The sequence below is a fragment of the Paramormyrops kingsleyae genome, chromosome 5, assembly GCF_048594095.1.
Source record: "Paramormyrops kingsleyae isolate MSU_618 chromosome 5, PKINGS_0.4, whole genome shotgun sequence".
Classification (NCBI taxonomy): Eukaryota; Metazoa; Chordata; class Actinopteri; order Osteoglossiformes; family Mormyridae; genus Paramormyrops; species Paramormyrops kingsleyae.
In genome coordinates this window covers 11,544,395-11,563,532 of record NC_132801.1, presented here as the reverse complement: position 1 = coordinate 11,563,532, position 19,138 = coordinate 11,544,395, and the positions used below count along the sequence as shown (strand labels likewise).

Here is a 19,138-nt window from a genome sequence, read left to right as displayed (position 1 = left end):
ACTGCTTATAGTGGCCTCTGCAAGTCATGGGGGGCCGGAGTAGGTGGCATATAGGTCAGGTAGGTGGGGTGTTGTGGAGAAGGCAGGCCGTTTGGGGAGGGAACCAGGTGCATTTCGGAAGCGTGCATCGACTAGCAGAAACCAGAAAGCCAGAGTTTCTGTGGGAAATGAGTTCAGTGTGTTTACACTTTCACATGGCAGCGGTTGCTGGGGTGTGGGAGGGAGCAAGGGCGGGGTGCAGGTCTCATGGCGGCCCAGGAGGTAAGGTCCGGATGGAAATGGGCGCCCCAGCCTGGCTCCAGCAGCCATATTGATCTGGTTATCCTGGAGGGGGTGAGCACAGAGTGGGTGGCAGGGGCAGGCAGATTCAGTGGCTTTGAACGGTCCAGTTTAATGTTGCCGTGACTCACTGCCTTAACGGCAGCCTGAGTCTACGGGGGGTGGGGGGGGGTTAATGTGGTTAAGAGTCAGCATTTAGTTCCAGCAATGTCAGGCATGTCCTTCCATCCTGTAAGCCATCAGTAACGGAATCTGATGCCTCTTCACTTCAAAACCTGGGCTCCCCACATCTAAGAAAACAACAATATTCTGTTAACCTGAGCTTACTTTCCAAACACATTTAAACTTAACTTGTAATTATTTTATCGACATGTTATTAGTTTCATTATTTAGGCACTGAGTACAGAGAACTAAAATATGTTGTCCTTAAATGGCTCCTGTTGGTTTTTACTACCCCAGATCATATTCACTGGCAGCAGCTGGGTGGACCATCGGAACAACACAAAATTCAATTTGATACTACCCTCTAACCATCATGTGTGTGTCAGAATAATAACCCTCTCCGTAGAGTTTCTATATTTAGCAACAGTGGGGCTGGAGGACTCTTGTTGAGTCTCCTGGGGAGAGAGCACAGGTGTTTTCTAGTCCCGTCCTCCTCTCCCCCACCGCTGAAGGGGCTTCTCCTTCTCCTTGTATCCGTGCGGTGGTCCGAGGTGTGTCAGGTCCCCTCGCGCCGGCCCTCTTCAACCACTTGAACTATAAACACAACACGGCATTTGTCATGTATTTCAAAACCATCTGACCCAAGTGTGGTAAGGCCACTATTTTGGGACGCTGGCAGAAACGTATGCTGTCCATGCTGGACGTTAGGAAGAAAATGGTTGTCCAGAGGCCCTCAGTTGCTTCTGTGGGTGGGGGTGGGGCAAAAAGGGGACAGATTGGAGTAGTTCTGGCAATAACTGTGGGTTGCAGAGCAGAACAGCTGGGATACTTAGTGTGGTTCTTTTGCTCTTGCAAAATGCTTTGTTACCCAGTGCCCCCTGCTCCACAAGCTTCCTGCTGCTTGGTGCCCCTGTTGTGTACAGCATTTTAAACTGCTGCCTCCTTTCAACACTGATGTCGCGTTTGTCTTCCTGGCACAGGGAAAACCTTCCCTGAGTGAGATCTGCACATCTGACAGACAGATTTAGTCATCTCAAGCTGGAGACCTTCCAGTAGCCCAGGTATGGGTCCACTTTTGGAGATGTTCGGCTCCTACTGTAAAGGCACTCAGTCAGGCTCCCAGATCTTGCTTTCATTGCTATTGTTCCTCCTACATTGGCCGCTACAAGTTCAGAGACACAGTATGGCTTAAAATGAGAATCAAGGAATAGGCCTGTATTTTAATCCAAAAGATCATTGATCCAGCAACTGGCATTAAAACGTTATTTTGGAGCAACCTGGTTTAATTTTTTTCCTCATCTCAAACATTCACCTCACCACTGCATGCTCTTTATTTGGAGTTCAGTCATATATCTGTGTTTTCTTGCAAGAGAGTCATTAAATTGTGAGTCAGTGCTTAGAAATCCTAGATTTTCTTTAGTATTGGTCAAATCATTTATCAGGGGAAATGTTATAAGGGGATTAATGTCAGCAGAAATTACATAATTCAGGAAAGAAGTGTAGACTATAACTGTGAAATATAAATATATTCTTTGTTCATGACTTGATATGAAACTTAGGGTAGAAAAGGGTCTGCTTTCTGTCAAACAAATTGTTTACTTGTTTAAGCAATACATGTATATGACCGGCAGTTTCGCATGACAAATGCAGAAGTGATTTAAATAGTGCTTTTTCATCAGTTACTTTCAATGGTGACTCAGAGGAGCTCTGAGGCCCAATGAATATTCTCAGCGGAGATGAAGGGACTGCTTTGGAAAAAATGAAGAGACCACCATATTTAAAAAAAAAAAAAAAATCCCGGTTTAATCCTGATTCTGCTGGCAGAAGGCTACGCTAAGCAGCAGGTTGCTTCCAGGTTCGAAATTGCTATGACAGCAGTACAGAAGAACAAAGTGAAGCAGGAGACAAGGGAATGACCAAAATCCAGCCAGGTAGAGGGCAGAAGCAACTTTCTAATGGCAAAGTTGGTTGTCAACTTATCTGGCAGTGCTTCATAAATCAGAGGATGACCTTAAGTGACCTTTAAAAAGAATGGGAAACATTAAGTGGTGTGAAGTGCACTGCAAGGCCAATTCATAACAGGCTCCTAGAAGCAGGACTGAAGACCCATAAAGCGAGGAAGAAGCCGTTCATAAATGAGAAGCAGGGAAGAGGCAGGCTGGAGTTTGCAAAAAGCTGCATATTTTATACAGTCACATACCCATAAACTGAGAAATGCGTGAAACTGAATATTTTGCTGTGGTCTCAATTTTTTCCAGAGCTGTGTATGAGGTCACTGCCACTTTTTCTTAATCAGCTTATTGTACTTATTATTTTTTAATTAGAAACAATAGACATGCAGGAAGGGAAATGGAAATGAAATGGTTCCGGGCTGCTCGTCACGTGGAGTATTTGCTGGTCTTCTCCTTTTTTCATGTAGCTGTGAACTCCTACTATAAGCCTTTGTTTTTTGTGCTTTTTTCTGCAAATAACGTATAAAATAATTGCTTAACATTCACTCAGTATTGCAGCTGCTCTGTACCGCCGGATGTGTCTCGATGCAGCGTAAGCTTGGAAAAGGCTTTGAAAGGAGCCTGCACCCTGCTGAGAGAAGGCAGTGCTGTGTGAAACTCAGGGCAGATTTTTTGTTGTTGTTGGGCCTTGTGGTCCAGATGGGTGATTGGCACATGGGGGGGGGGGGGGGGGCATCAGCATGTTTGATACCCAGTATAAGACATGGCCTCCAGTAATGGTGACATCCAGCTTTCTGTCAGCTCTCGCCTTGGTCATGGATACCTTTACTTGCCTTGTTATTATGTACTACACTAAAAATCTGTTCAGTTTGGGGAGCTTGTTACATACTGTGTGTGTGGACAAAAAATAGAATATTTAGTATTTAACTATATATACAGGGATTGACATAACTGGTACGCAAGTACGCATTCACCTCTAATAATACGCCGATATGACAAGAAATTATCGTGCATTTTAACGTATATACAGCAAATGAAGTACGAATTAGCATATAAAGGTTAAAATGCACAATAAATTCTTGTCATATCGGCGCAAATGCACATAAAATACGTACGCGTTCACGCGGTTACAACAATTGATTGCCGCACGTATCGCTTTTAAAGGTGAATTCGTAGTTGCGTACCAGTTATGTCAATCCCTGAATATATAGCTTAAATAGCATAGCTTGCCCACTGTTTGTTGGTCTGGTAGCATCCCAGCGCTGTGGTTGGTTTCCTGTCTTCAGGTCATAGCAGGATCTTTCAGCTTCCACCCACGTCTTGCTTTTCTGTACGTCAGACCTGGTTTCTTTGCATAGATGAGCTCTGATGTTCCTTCATACGTCTAAAAAACCGACTGTGTGAGTGTGATGTTTTCTGTCTGTTACTTAATCTTTCTTTATCTGGCATTCAGATGGATACATTCCTTTACATGAGTTGCGTTTCACTTACTGAGGACATTAGTTTCCAGTGTTTGAAATGCGTGGGAGACAATATCGTCTCCCTATTCTGAAAGTTGCCCTTCTTGAGTTGACTTATGCAGTCCATAGTTCACCTCCTGCTTGAAATCTGAGATGCACCAGACTCCACCACCATTTAAAAAGTACCACAACCTTTTAAAGTTCCAGCTTGTCTGTGTTATCTCCTTCCTAAGAGGGACTGACGGACCACAGTGCATTATGATCTGTCTCATTGAATGGTATCTGGTGCAAACCTTAAATATTTTCATGATATTAAAATGTGCATAAAATTCATAATATTCATACAATATATATATATATATATATATTATTAAGGGATGTTAGCCTGCATTTACTTTGGAAATAATTACGTAGCTGGTCTTAGTTTGATCGTAGCCAGACTTCGCCAGCTTTCGACTTCCTGGGAATGTGTTTTCCTCAGCCTCTTTAGCACCTGTTAGCAGTTGCTTCCTTTCTAATTGCACTGACAGCAGAAGACTACGGAATGGCACCCTCTCACCCCTGAAGCTGAACTTGATGAACTGCTTTTGCACCTTGTGTGCTGCAGTAATGCACTTTTGCGGCATTTCCATCCACCTTCTCACAAAATGATGCTATTTAGCGCGCTGGGACAGCATTGGCCGAAATGCTGCTGTGCAGTTTGCGCTTTGTGACAGCATTGGCTGAATTGCTGCTGTGCAGTTAGTGCGCTGGGATGGCATTGGCTGAAATGCTGCTGTGCAGTTTGCGCTTTGTGACAGCATTGACTGAGATGCTGCTGTGCAGTTAGCGCTCTGGGACAGCATTGGCTGACATGCTGCTGTACAGTTAGCGCTCTGGGACAGCATTGGCTGAGATGCTGCTGTGCAGTTATATCCATTCAGTTTTACTGGAGCCTCCTCACTATTTTCTCTGCTGACTGAAGAGTGATTGTTCTGGACTCTATCAGTCCGGTGGCTTAGTGGGCAGAACTGTCCAGCATCTCATATCCCGAGGGTTGGGGGCTTAAATTGCATCCCTGCTGTGTGTATAGCGGGTTTACATGCTCCAAAGACACACGTTACGTGGACTGGCATTTCTAATTTGCCCATAATACATATGTGGATAAGTGGGTGGATGGGTAAATTTTCCATTTTTAATGAAATCTACACTATATACATATAACAACATTACGCTTGCAAGCATTAGATAAAGATATGATATTTCTATAATGTCACGCACTCACATACTCAGATTGTTGTGACCTATCTGCACCTCTCAGTTTCTTGAGTGTGTGCAGTATAGTCGTTCTGTATGCCACATCGCACGTAGATGCCGGCCAGTGGGAGTTTGCTGACACGCACTGCTCCCAGTAACATCTGTACAGTGAGCATCAACCTCGCATCCAGTTGGTTCTCTGCCAAGGGTGTGACCAGTGGCTGGTTGGCTACATAGTGCGCTTTGCCAGATGAGTACTGGAGGTCTTCCTCAGATTGGGGGGGGGGGGGTGTGAGCACAGAGGAGGAGTGTCTGCTGAATGTTTTGAAATTCTCCACACTCCCTACTGAGCTCCCATTCAAGGGTGCGGCCATTGGGCCGGACAGTTTTTACCCCCTGCCCCAGTCTGTGACCCCTTACCCCCACGCACCAGCCCACTGCTCACACTGATGGCCAGTACTGATAACACACTCAGTCTGGGTTAAACCACTGGAGTTTCATCTGGCTTAAGCAGGGGAAGTTATCGAATCTGCGACTTCATTAGCTTCCTGACTTGCTGGCTGCTGCTTGTTTTTTGTTCACAATGGTAAACAAAGCATTTTAATGCTTTTTTTTTTTTCCCGCAAATGTGCATGTGGGGGAAAGTGCCTCTTCCATGCAGGGAGATGTACCAATTATAAGGAAAACAGAAAGCCTTGTCACCTTTGTTTCTCAGTCAGGCAAATTAAATTAAAATGTAGAGATAGATGATTCACTCATTTATTTTGCATATCTCACACATTCAACCCCACACCTTATATCTCAGGCTTTTTGTTGTTGCATAATAATGTGAACCTGGCTACCCAGTTTAAAGTAACGGATTATACTGCTGGTGTGAATTCAGTGTGCTGTTGGAGCAGAGGTGAAGTTCTGTTCTGCCTGGGCGTCCAGGTCCGACCTTCCAAACCACCCAAATCAGATCCCAATGACTACAGAGCTTTTTACACAGACCTGCTGCACCTAACGTGAAGCCGTAATCCTTACCGGGTAGATATCCCATCATTCTGTTGAGCTTTGCAGAATTGTTGTAGGTGGCATCGCAGTCCCCTTGATCAATTTTTACAATAAGACTGTATATGTGACTATTATAGGATTGTTGTCATTGGTCACTTTGAAGTCCCTGGTCCTCATTGTCATTGAAGGGCTCTGGGTTCTTGAATCACCTGAACGATCAGCACTCTGCAAGCAGCTGTTCGGAAGCCTCATACTACCGTCTTCAACTCATACATTAAAATCCCAAAATTGTTATGTTGTCCTTATTGCACCCTTTTCTGAGCCATTAACTGCACGGCGCGGTCCGTTTTATTTTCTTATTTAGAAATTACTGGTATATCAGTGTCACACAGTCAATAATACATATCATCTGTCACCTCAAAATCACCAGAACATTTTTAAGTTGTCATATCGGCTCTGTTTGCTTCTCTTCTGTGCCATTTGCTGTTAAATAAAAGCAGGAATTTTATGGCGAATTCAGAGTGTTGACACCACCTGTCAGCAAGGCCTGATGTGATGCAGGCACTGGTCTCCTAAATCAATTGTCTCACAGAGAATGTTCTGAACAGGCAGGAAACTTTTACTTCACATTACAAATCAATATGTCGTGAAGTTGTTGCTTTGGAAAAAGAAGACAAACTTGATGACGGACGACTTCGAAAAGGTTTCTCTTCTTTTTTTTTAACATTTTGATAACAGACTCAGCTGCTTTAACAATCCCTTTAAATCTCTTTCATGCCTTTATTTCACTGAAAGGATCACAAAAAGGGTTAAAATATTTGAATGGGTTTTATTTGGAGTAAAGCCAACTGCCACAGGCAGTTCCTCACATGATACAGTGGTAGCGCCAGCAGAGGAATCTCATGATTAGAGGCTGGGGTGGACGGACTTTCTGTGGTTGCGTATGTGTTTAACAATCGTATCTGAGATAAGGAATGCAGATGGATCTGAATCGTCCACCGGTTCTGATGAAACCCTGACCCTCAGAAAAGAAAACCATCTTTTAAGATTCTGACTACAAGCTACTTCAGCTCATAGTCCTATAGTTAATCAAGTGTGATTTATCATATGTTTTTTTTTTTCCTCTGTGTTTGTGATTTATTCAGTGCTTCAGTTACTTGCCCAGGGGACCAGAGGCATAAACCCTGTGACCTGTACCTCAGCCTTGCTTGAACCTCTCCTCAGTGCTGCTTTTGTTTGGTTAGGCTTTGTGCTGAACATTGTATGTATTACATGGGGCTGGGCAGGTCAGGGGTCACACACTGCATTCTCAGTCTGCGTTCGTGTCCGTGTGTGTGAGCGTTCGTAAGTGTTTTAACATGTGCTTGGCTCTGCAAGGTCGTTCAGTCCTTGTGAGTGGGCGATGAGGTCTAGGTTGGAGCTTAATACACTGAGATCCTTCGCCTCACAGGAACAATCAATCTGTGCCCACGTTTGACTTGATTTCAGGACCCCAGTGATTAGGGATAAGTTTCTTAAAAGCAAAAAGAATTTCTTCACCAGAGAAAAAAAACGCAAGCATTCCTCGAAGGTTAAACTCGCATGCTATAGCGTAATGCTATAGGCATTACTCTTGAACTGTTTGGGTTCAAATTAATGAAGAGCTACTAATGAAATCTTGCCACAGTCGCTGCTGCAGAAGGCCTCCAGGAGTCTTTCCAGGTGCAAATCTGAGTGATCCACAATGTGATATTCACAGCAGCATCTGCACACAGCACAGGCTGGGACAGGCTGCCGTCTCTTTGTCATACAAGCTGCTGTGCACTTATGAAATCCTTAAAGTGAAAACCACCGGCAGTACCTATGCTATTGAAATCCTCTTTTTGTTTTTTTGCCTTTCTGTGTTTGTGCAGGTTTGTGTAAGCTGGGTAATATAATGCCACATTATACTGTACATGCTATTACCCCTGTGGCTAGCGCTTAACTTCATATCTACTTCCACAGCCCATATCCACCGAGCTGCATAACACTGCGCTCCCACATGCGGAGTTCGTGGGTGGAACTGAAGAGACTGCAGATTGGGTCACTGCCTGCGATGGTCATAAACATGCCCTAATGCCGCCCGTGCCCCTGTCAGAGGACCTTCTGCCTACAGCCTGGAGGTCAACAATGGTGTAGACCAGAGAAGATAAAGCATTTACAGTGGTTACAATTGCAATTATCAGTGGCTCTGAATTTTTGTTGATGATATGTTCCACTCACCTTCACATTCCTGGGGTGTGCACTCGTTTGATTTTCCATTCTTTCACTGGTATTTCTATCGACAGTGTAATCAAAAACACCATTGAGAAGAGGCGACAGTCAGGAGTAGATTCAAAATCTGCTCTTTGGCATGAAAAATCAGCCACTTTTCCTCACACATTTAATTCAGCATTTATTTACATTTACTTTATTTAGTGGACTCTGTTGTCCAAAGCAAGTCAGGCAGTCAGCACAACATGCACATATTTATACACAGGTTATCTTTAATGTTTTTGCGAAAGTAATTGAAAACACAGAACAAATTGAAAAAAAAAATCCATCTATAATATATATGAGAGAAACTGCTGATAGGTCTGCACTTATTTTTTGTTATTGATCATATAAAGAAATTATTTTTCTGGAGTCTTAAGCACTGAAATGTATATGTAACATCTGGAATTTGCTAGGATTTTTCAAAGTTTTCAAAAAGCATTCTGTTATATGGGCAGAGTGTGCCAGCCAAAGGAGGGCAGCGGATGGTATCGCCCACCCCGTGACAAAATGCTACCTTGTTAAGCATGGTGGCTCCACTTGTGAGGTATCGGAGTTGTGTGACAAATGCTGAGAATTACTTGCTAAATTAAGCTCTCTGGTTCATCAAAAACATCCTCCCTCCTTCCTGGGCACGGCTTGTATTAAGTTATGATGGGGTAAGCGAGCAGCTTGTCACACTGAAATATGTCTTACGGTCAAAATAAACTCGATGACCTACACAGACCACAGCTGAGTGAGGACGAGTGTTGTTGTGGGACCAAGGGGCTGTGCCCTTCCCCCTTAATCTCGGCTAGCTTAGTTAGCATCCCAGTTGTAGGCCACGATGCTCCTCAGGATGGGCCTCAGGCATGCAGGATATTTCATGACAGGGAGAGGAAGAATCTGTCCCCCTTTTCAGGTGGCACTGAAGCTTAGCATATGTTTTAGACATGGGAGAATATGGTCTTTTGCCCACGACTGGGTTTGGAGGCAAAGTCATGATGTGGCTTGGTTTTGGTGTCCTGCTAACCACGAGGCCTGTTAGCATCAAAAGGCTAGTTGCTCTCTTTTCAGAAACATTTTTTTGTTGTTTTGTTGCGTAAGGAATCGCTATGATATCAATCCAGACAGTTCCTGTCTTTGAACATACAGTACATCGTTGTGTCAATATTGGTGTGGTTATTAAGCTCTTGTTTTCCCCAAGGCGTAATTAATCCATGAAGGTGTGCACAGTTCCTGCTGTCGCACTGATGTTTCAAAGTGATTTTCCTTTAGGATCCAGGGGCTTGGTTTATAACTGCTTAGTTTGAGGGGAAGACCTGAATGATATGCAGGCTTTTTTAGTACTCTGCTTTTTCTGTGCAAATGCGTCTGTCATTCCTGAGGGCCTAGATTCACATCTCACTGCATAATAATTGTTTTCAGCCTGCGATCCACCCTGCCAAGCAGCAATTAACACCTTTCAAGAGAAACTTCATAGGAGAACTAAGGGAGAGATCCTCATTTGATCTGAAGAACAGAATTCACTGTTCTCCTCTTTCAGTACTGCAAATAACACTTAAACGATTTTGATATAACATTATAACAGGAGTGTTTTAATGTTAAATCTGTGAATAAAGTGTTGTTTGCTTTAATTTTAAACCATTTGTACATTCAGTCTTATGCAAAAAGTGATAATGCTTTACGTTACCTGCACCTTCGTAATGCCTTTATAATGCATTTATAGAACTTAATACCTTTATAATGCATTCATCGAACTTTTAATGCCCCTTTATAATGCACTCATTATGCATTCCTAGAACCTCCATAAGCAGCATGTAAGTATACCTTAACATCCTAACATTTTTGTAGCAGTTTTAATATACATTAATAACAGAAATTATATGATAATAACAAATATTATATTATGTTTGTTATTAAAGTATGTAAAATCTGTTTAAGTATGTTAGGATGGTATACTTACAGTACATGCTGCTTGTGAATGTTCTATGACTGCATTATTAATGCATTATGAAGGTGCAGTTAATGTGAAGCGTTACCCAAAACTCTGTTATGGTTATGTTTACCCTGAGTGCTTTTTTTCCTCTGCTTACCTTGCATAAAGCAAAGTTCAAGTAAACAGATTTCCCAAATTACTGATTGTTTAACACTGATCTGTTGATCCAGCTGGAAGTACAAAATTAACAGTTTACCATTGTTTTATTTCATACGCATAAATCAGGCTGAATATTTAAAAAATGATTGATGCATCATAATGCAGTGGCGGAGAATCCATCCAGACTGCACTGTAGTGCAGTGGACTCAGACGTAAAAAAGGCCGGCCCAGCGAGCACCCGTGGAAGGGCCGGTCATCAGCCTGCAGGAGTCCGTGCCAGCGTGAAGCACGTGCTTCATGGATAACATTGTCCATAGATCCTGAAAGCACGGCTGCAGATCCCAGTGCTGTGAGGCCGGGCCAAACACCAGAGACAAACAGCAGACCCAGGCCATTAAAATGGCCAGTGAAAAGACGTAGGCTGTGTCAGTCCGCAGAAACGTATTCAGAGTGCTGTGTGGTGCAGTGTGGTGTGGCGTGCTACAGGCAAACAGAGAAACAATGTGTTGATCTTGGAGGGAAAGTTTCCTTCTGAGACAAATGTGGATATTGCAGGAATGACTAGGAGAAAAAAAGCACAAACCATATTTGGTACTCGCATTAAACGCATTTATGTCACACATGATTTAGTGTAAACAAGTTATATGACTTTGGTTTATAATATATTGGCGGACGGAGGGCATGGTACATTGTTTTGAGAATTTAAAAATATATATCAATGAGAGAAAACCCAGTAAAATGACTTCAGTGTCACAAGTATGAATAGTAGTATTTTTGAATTAAATATTTTAACTTTCAAACTATCCTGCATTTATGTCAATAAGATGTGCAGTGGTTTAATCTCTTAGTCTAAAAAAAAAACGATCTCACAAACATTATCAGAGAAAGGAATCGGTATATCTCTCTGTTTCTGAGCTTGTGAAGGATTGAGTTCCCAGCCTGAGAAAGCCTGACGTGATCTCCTCCCGATAATGTAAAGCTGCGGGGGGGAGGGACAGAAACCGAATCGTCACGTAGCGTCTGCTCTCTGCACCGAGAGACTCGTCCAGCTGGCTTCCTTTGTGCCTCTCTCATGATCATGTATGGAGGCGTGCAAGTTGTACAAACAGGGAAAAAAATGTATCACTGCCATTTACTGAGAACCAGGGGACTTTCTGAATTATGGACTGCTAATGTTAATGTACTAGAATGTTATTTTTAAATATATGTTGTTATATATCAAATGTAAGATGTATATCTTATTTGGGTTTCAGATTCTATTCAGAGGATTTGATATAGGACTTTCTAATAACCCAAGACCTGTTGACTTAAATAAGAGTCTCGTTTTCAGGATTTATGGATATCCATTTTAGAGTTTGCCACAAATTTTAATAGTCCACTTCAGCCTTAGGAATAATCTTATCACTTAGTGCTACCACGATTCAACAACAACACACAATTCTAAACCCATGGTGCAAATTATCAAATTATTATCTTCAAATGTCATTTTAGACTTAAAGTCCAAAATCTCTAATTGCTTAATGCCTGGAATATGATCTGATAATAGTGAGTGTCATTCATAGTATTGCCATACTTCTCACAGATTGAGCGCCTGTCTGTTTGACATCATTCTGGGCCTGATACAGCTTCACATCTGTTGTGGATAAATCTCTTTACTGCTAATAAAATGATCTGATCAGTGAAGCATGTTTGAATAGATATCTGACAATGTCACCATACATTCTGGCATTCCCCCAGCACACTGCATGATCTACTATATAAGACAGTCCAAATGCACATAACAGGATGCGACACAACATTCCTCAACTCAGCATGCTTTCACTGCAAATGTACACTACTGTGCAAAAGTCTTAAGCAAAAAAAAATGTTTAAATGATCTTCATAGTGTAAGACTATGACATTGTGTCAAAGTGTGTTAGCTTAGCCATTCCAAAACCTCTCCTAAAGTCACCCCAGGATTTGCAGAAACCATCCAGTACACCCGTGCATTTTTTGACTCAAGCCTTAGCACACCTGGTATGCCTAATCAACATCTCATTGGCTTAAACTAATTTAAGTAATTAATTAAATGAGCTGAGGGTGAAATTTAACAAATGGATGAAATGGCTGAGCAGCTCCCGAGGAGACGTTTGGAAACTGAAGCAGTATTCTAACTTTTTGGAAGACAGCAGTAATTCTTTATAGTTTTTATTGTGTTACTCTTAATTTCCAAATGTTCTAATGTTAAATTGTGTTTTTGCTCTGAGCAAATACACACTTACTAACCAGATAAATTACTTTAAACTTTCCTTTTGACTGCCTAAGACTTTTGCACAGTACTGTATATTTAGTGTGCAGATAGGCAGCCTGTAACCCACGTAAAAATACTGCATTTTATAGAACCTTGGACCATGCTGCTTCTAAGAATGCAGTAATATTAATTTAATGGTCCTGTACAGTGTGACGCTCAGCCCTGACAAGGTAGCGACAGAGATAGTGTGGCACTCTGCGTTTCCTCTGTGTGTCAAGATGCTGCATCATGGTCACTCGGACCTCCCTCCTGTGTATGCAGGTTTTTGCACTAAAGTCTTCATTTCTTTGACTTAATACAGTCATACCTGATCTAAATGTTTCATCTGGAAACCACTGAAAGCAGCATGTCCTTTAACAACCGTAAAAGAACAAAGAAAGGGATCTCTTAACCGTCATGAATTATTAATGCTCAATCATTCAGTTTTTCAGAAACAATGTTGATTTAGCTTGTAGTTTAATCAGTCACTTTTAAAATGCACACAGAGACACAATTTCTATTCCTTCTGTTCCTTTCCTATTGTCTGCAAAACTATTGTTTCTCTGAGACTGACAGAAATGTTGTGATATTGCCAGTTCACATTCAGACCTGAATCCACACCTTCTTCACGCCGGATTAATTAAACACACACAATGGGTTTCCGGAACAGGGAACCGTGTTGCATGGCCGTGATATCGCGGTGGCACAGTTCCATTCACCGCAGAAAAAAAGCCGTTTAATTTCACTGAAACACACACATCTCTATGAATTTTATTCAGTCGGGTTCCTGTTTTGTATTCCAGAACAGACCCCAACTTAACACCCTGTTAGACATTTCATATTCAAATTGTAATAGTACGCACATCTTTACACAAATGCCTCTTCCATAATTTACCTTACATTAACCCATTATTTCTCAAATAGAGTGTACTGGATAAAGAGCCACATGTGTAGTTATTTACCCTGCCTTTCTACACAACTGGGGGAACAAGCATTTGCACTTCTAACAACATTTAATAATAAGCTCATTTCAGGATTCTTTATTGTGTAACACTGAACCCAACTAGTATATTATATAGCACATAACAAGGGTACGAAGCAATGTTATTCCGATCGTGCAATCGATCCAAACCCCCCCCCCCCAATGAACCTTGGCTTTATGTCACTGGTTGAATTTTGACCTCATGGAACAATTAATTAAGTACCCCTGGTATATAACCTCAACATGAATATAGGATCTGTGAGCAAATTCAGCTGCTTTTATCATGATCATCTTGCCAATCAAGCAAGCACTGGGCAAACAAACGGGAAGTTTATGTGCTCACTGATTACACACACTAACTAAGCAGTGATATCTCGACCTGGCGTGGGAGACAGCGGAATTAGGAGATAGATCCTGTAGTCTTAACTGAGATATGAGATTAGCAGAGGCGTGGCTTAGGGTACATGCGTCTGAATGAATGAACTGTGGAACACTAGAATGCAAACCTTTTTTTAAATGTTATTCCTCTGATCATGGCAGTAAACAGATGGTCACCATCAGCCAGATAAGAGGCACTGGGGGAGGCTTTGCAGAGAGGCCTCCACCCAATGGAAGTGAGAGGCTGTGTGTCCTTCGCTCTGTTTACTTATCTGCATACCCGCCCCCCCCCATGACTCCCCCCATGAGCGTCAGTTGTGCGAAACAGCGTGGCATTTACATTGTTTACAGCGGTATCGCTCTGATTGCTCTGTTGATACAGTCTGGCCTGTTGCTCTACAGGAGGAGGCCTTAATTGTTGCCTGCTGTGCAAACACAGATGATTGGTGAGTCAAGTAGCTGCCAGTGGTTGAATAAGGACTGATTGTGTTTTCTAATTAAACATACTCAGCATATTGCAGGGTTGTCGGAATGCGGGCCGCCCATGCTAACATTTAGCATTCCGACGTAGCTGCCGCGGGCGTTCAGACAGCGGTGATATTCCTACGCCGACCTCGCACTGGCCGTCCGGCTGACCGAGGCGTTACGGCCACTCCGATGGTACTTCAATAGCTTCCGGCAATCTTTACAAATACTCGCTTTCACATCCCTAAAAATGTGACGCGTGGACAGGGAATCCTCCTCGGTCTATAACGCAGGACTGGTAACCCCTTTCAAGCGGCCACGTTCATCAGCACATTTCTCAGCTCACGGCCCCCTGGCACGAGCCCTCAGGCGTTGACTGGGAAACGGTCTGGCCCGCTTGCCTGCTTCGACGTATAACCACCTGCTCACACACAAGCCAGTTCCTACAGCGCACTGCCTCTGAACAGCCAGTTCCTACAGCGCACTGCCTCTGAACAGCCAGTTCCTACAGCGCACTGCCTCTGAACAGCCAGTTCCTACAGCGCACTGCCTCTGAACAGCCAGTTCCTACAGCGCACTGCCTCTGAACAGCCAGTTCCTACAGCGCACTGCCTCTGAACAGCCAGTTCCTACAGCGCACTGCCTCTGAACAGCCAGTTCCTACAGCGCACTGCCTCTGAACAGCCAGTTCCTACAGCACACTGCCTCTGAACAGCAGCACAGCACCGTCAGCTGGATCCCAGCTATGCTTCCCACATCGGGATTCTACCCTTTTTTAATGTCAAACCAAATCTTGTTGCTATAAGTCTTCTGAGGCAGCTGAAGTTCACAGGCTGAGGTCAGTAAGTCAAAGAGCAGAATGTTGTGACCGCACTTTTTCCTGCTCTGTAAGGCCCATGGGGTTACCCTACCCTGGCAGCCTTCCAGGAACTGTCTTACACAGAGACTGAAACTCAGTATTTACCATGTGACTGTTTATTTCTAAGTGAAGTCACTTTTGCTGGCGGTCACAGCGCGTGCCTCTGTGCCACGAGTGATACTCTTATCCCTTAGAAGAAGGCCTGGATATGTATTCGATCGGACACTGCCCTGCCCAACCAGGGAATGAAATAAACCTTTGTCAACCGCAGTCACCAGTAGACTGTTTTACATAGCAACTTAGCCCATTTCCATTTGAAACGGTTTTCTTGAAAACATGCTCTCCAACCTGAAAGTTTCTGTTAAGAAACACACTCTGTTTCAACAACGATAACATTCCATTCGGTCGACTACTGTGTTACAGGCCTTCCAGTGGCACGAAAAAACACATTCCTGACCTGTCTTATACAGAGAAAATGCAAATAAACGGGAGAGTTTTGGTATGTCTGTATGACAGTTCCGCATTTCGGTTATGATTGTTCTCCAAGTGAAGTTTTTTGTTGTTTTTTTATTTTTATTTGAGAGCCTGGCCCCCACTGTGCCCTCGAGTGGGATAGGAGCAGTCCCCCCCCCCCCCCGACATGGGGCTGCGGCTGATGAGCGGGGAAGCGCCATGTCCTTAAATAGCCACGTGAGATTCCACATGCTTCTGGTGAGTAATCCCAGCATCCTTTTGCAGCAGGGCATGGGCCTGACTCATCTGCTCCACAGTCCACCAGCCCCAGCGACAATTAACATGTGCTCCTGGAGAAGACTGGGGAGAATAGTCTTCATTGACCCGGGGGGTGGGGATGGAGCATGCAGAGAGAAAAGCTCTCTGACACGGCCCCCGCACCCCCCCCCCCCCCACCCACCCCTTCCCAAAATCGCAGCAGCTAAGTTGCCAACGCCAAGACCCACTGGCTCTCCTCAGAAAGGAAAGGAAGCCGAACCGTCAAATCTGCTCATTGACAGGATAATGAAATGCAACCGGCACTGCAAGGTAAATAGCAAACAGCGAAAAGCCATAGACTTTGTTGTGTCCAAGTCCGTGTGCCTCCTCTCTGTCGAGGGGCGGATTGCTGCTTTGTGTCTGGGGATGAGAGAGAATACCGCTTTACATACAAGGGAGCATAACCTGAGAATTATTGTACAATGTAACAACGGGGCAAGTGTTCAATGGAAACCCAGCAAGCAGCCTTAACACACGCACAATATATGGTTTCATTCACCATAATGGAAAAAATTAGACATTCTGATGTGATAGATGTAAAAAAAAAAAAAAAACAACAGCCGGAGAAATACAAAATATGTCTAAGGAAATGGACAATGCACATGTCGTATAGGCAGTGCTAAAACTGCCAATAAAGATTTTTACACTTTTTTTTTTAACACAGTTTGTCCTCTTTGCTGATGATCATATGAGATCTAATAGCTTTAAACTGTGTCAAAGAGAACAGTATTGATGCGTCATGCTGTTCTCAATCACCAGCCCACTCTCTGTCACATTAAACCAGCGAGGGAGGATCAGTAGGCTTCTCAAAACCAGTTGACCATTGCAAGAGCAATAAGGATTTTTAGGGGCATTATGACTGGGCCAGTAAAACACAGCTGCCCCTAAAAGCCCCTCACTTTTCTTGCTGCCTTTTTGTCCGCCCCCTCGCTCTGAGCTCCACCGCGGCGTGGCGGCCATCGAGTGCTGCCTGTGTGCCCTGCTGTTCCCAGGTGCTTCTCTCTTTCCCTGCTAACTGCCAGGTGTCTTCAGGACGTGGACACACAGTCCTCAGAGAGCAGAGCAGAGAGCTGGAAAGTGGGGGGGGGGGGGGGGGTGAAATCCCATTCCCAGCTTCTGGCAGCTGGAACCTACCAGAGTGAGCTGTCGGGCTTCCAACAATCGTGAAGTTAAATTAAGAGGGGCGCGGGGGGATTCACTCTCATGAAGCGTACATGCCAGGGTTTATAAATTGCACGCTGAAAAACGAGGGATTTTATTGGGATTTGCGCAGACATTTTAAAAGGGGTGAATGAGTTCACCACACATTCTTTGAAACAGAGAGGCTTCCTGTGTCTATAGGTTTGTGCCTTTGGAGTTAATGTACAGCTTCAAAAGAGTTTAATTGGTTGTTCGGTATATCATTGCCTCATATATAACGCCTTTTAGAAGAGTGATGTCACTGGAGTGAGGCTGCTTTGCCATTCATACTCTTTTACTCTCCTAATATAGTAGATAGAACATGAACTTCTCTGCTTGATCTCCAGCTGACTGTCAGCACTGCCCTCACTATAAAACCTGTAAGAGTGAGAGCACAGGAACCAGGCCCGGCTTAGTTATTGTTCAGATGAGGCTGATTGGACTTAAAATAATGTATCATTCCATTGAGGAAGATTTGGCAGAAAAGCCTGCACACTGTTCAGTATCACAAACGAAATCGGCTTGCTTGGTGTATGTCCCAGAATCTTTGTGTCCCAGAATCCTCCATTGTGTTAACCACACTGTCGTGTTTGAGAGCCCTGGACCTCTGACCATCTTTCAAACAGCCCTTCTTATCCCGATTTCTTAATTTTCTCGTTTCACTTATCTTATTTCCTCCTTTCACATGTCTGTCTTCCTAATTCTCGCATCTTTCCATAAGTACACATGCAGATATATTTTTTTAAATAGTTCACACAAAAGGTTTATGTATCGTGTTCAGTGGGGAATGGTGTATTATTTAGGGTTAGTTTAGGTTTTCATTATGATGAATGAAGTGTATATATGTGTATACATAATACTCATTCTAATCATGTGCTATCATTTATCTTTTAATGCTAATTGACCTTTCAGTTAATTATTACTCTTTTGATATGCTTTACACTGTTGTGTCTCGTGGAGAATACAAATATATCATTAATAATACAGTATTAATAGTAATTGTAATATAAGTGACATTTCATGTCACATACATCTAATTAGAACGCTAAACCCCATGTTCTTACTGGAGGGATTTTGTGTAACCCTGAGGTGAACCTGAAACACTACAGCCACAAAATGCAGCGATGGCTTTTTGATCGTCATGGTTCATTGATGTTTTTTGGCCATAATGGTTCTTTTCTTATAAAAATGTTTCACCCTACGAACTTCAGGCTATAATACCATGAAAGCCCTTTGCAACTCTTTTTGTATCCTTAAACTGTCCTTTATGGCTGGTGAATGTATTTCTGGATTGTTTTTCGGCATAATTTACATATTTTGAGCTGAAATGCACTTTATTTTTATTAAATTATTTATTAAATTGAAATCTGTGAAGAGATGCCTTGTCATGCATACAATATGCATTATATGCAGTCTCTAAACTTACAAACATAAACTGTTTTTCAGAGTTTATATATAAAGTATTTCACTCGCCACCACCCACTACCCTATTCAAATATTTTGGCCCACTCCTTCTTCAATCATGCTAAGTAAAGTTTCTCAGAAAGAACATTTCTTTTTATTAAACATCAGTATATTAAGATGTGATTGCTATTATGCATTGCTTAAGTTGGAATTTGACTTTACAAAATCAAAAGGAGTAACATTTGATTCCTTGTCCTTGAGAAAAAACACCATTCTTATCATTAACAATTTCTTTGTTCCACTGATTCAAACTAACTTCTAGTTTTGTCACTGTTAAATGGAATATCATATATAAATATGTTTTTTCATATGATGTGAACTAAAAACACAATATTCTCAGC

The 19,138-nt window shown here is 42.8% G+C and overlaps 1 protein-coding gene across 2 annotated transcripts in view; it reads left to right on the top strand.

The window, feature by feature from the left end:
• Positions 1-9,079, top strand: part of rab11fip4b (RAB11 family interacting protein 4 (class II) b) — an 84,085-nt gene extending 75,006 nt beyond the window's left edge. Inside the window, exons 19-20 of one of the 2 annotated variants that reach the window (XM_072712152.1) lie at positions 1,422-1,502; positions 8,066-9,079. The gene's annotated coding sequence lies outside the window, so the exon portion shown is untranslated. The remainder of the gene's footprint in view (positions 1-1,421; positions 1,503-8,065) is intronic. The other variant, XM_072712151.1, reaches the window with a different exon arrangement.
• The last annotated feature ends 10,059 nt before the right edge of the window (positions 9,080-19,138 follow it).